The sequence below is a fragment of the Euprymna scolopes genome, chromosome 42, assembly GCF_053919585.1.
Source record: "Euprymna scolopes isolate OS-2025 chromosome 42, ASM5391958v1, whole genome shotgun sequence".
Classification (NCBI taxonomy): Eukaryota; Metazoa; Mollusca; class Cephalopoda; order Sepiida; family Sepiolidae; genus Euprymna; species Euprymna scolopes.
Genome location: NC_136523.1, coordinates 48,145,138 through 48,145,750, shown reverse-complemented (window position 1 = coordinate 48,145,750; position 613 = coordinate 48,145,138).

The following is a 613-nucleotide window of genomic DNA, read 5'->3' as shown; positions in this document are numbered from 1 at the left end:
TCAAATAGTTGTTTAAAAAAATTCTTTTATTTAAAAAATACATAGAATTTAAAATATAAATATAGATAAATTCTTAACAATGAAGAATGGAACTACCCATTGAATAGTATTTTTTTATAGGTCAGTGATTTTTTGCCATTTATATATACATATATTTTATCAAAGCAAGTTAAAATACGTTGATTTTCTTTAAATCTTTTTTAAAGAAAACCGATTTAAAAAAATAAATATTGCATAATTTTCTATTAAACCTGTTATTTTTTTTAAAAAAATTGGCCTTTGCTCCTTTAATTGAAAAAAAAATAGGGTTTGAACTACATTTTTCAAGTAGTTATAAGCTTGGAAAGATAGGAGGTCGAATTATTCAATTTTTTATCACGCATTATTAATGTCAGTTTCTGACACTGTACGTACCAGTCACGGGACGAAGATGAAAAATTCAAAAAATCATGTAATTTTCTGAAGTAGTACTTTTTTGATTGAAGACAATTAAAATTACTCCTGAGGGTGAAAAAAGCGTAACAGTACGATCAACGAATCAGTGGACAAGGGCAAACAATTCTAATGCACGTGAAAACTGTCAAAATTATCGCTGATTACCTCCCCTTATGGT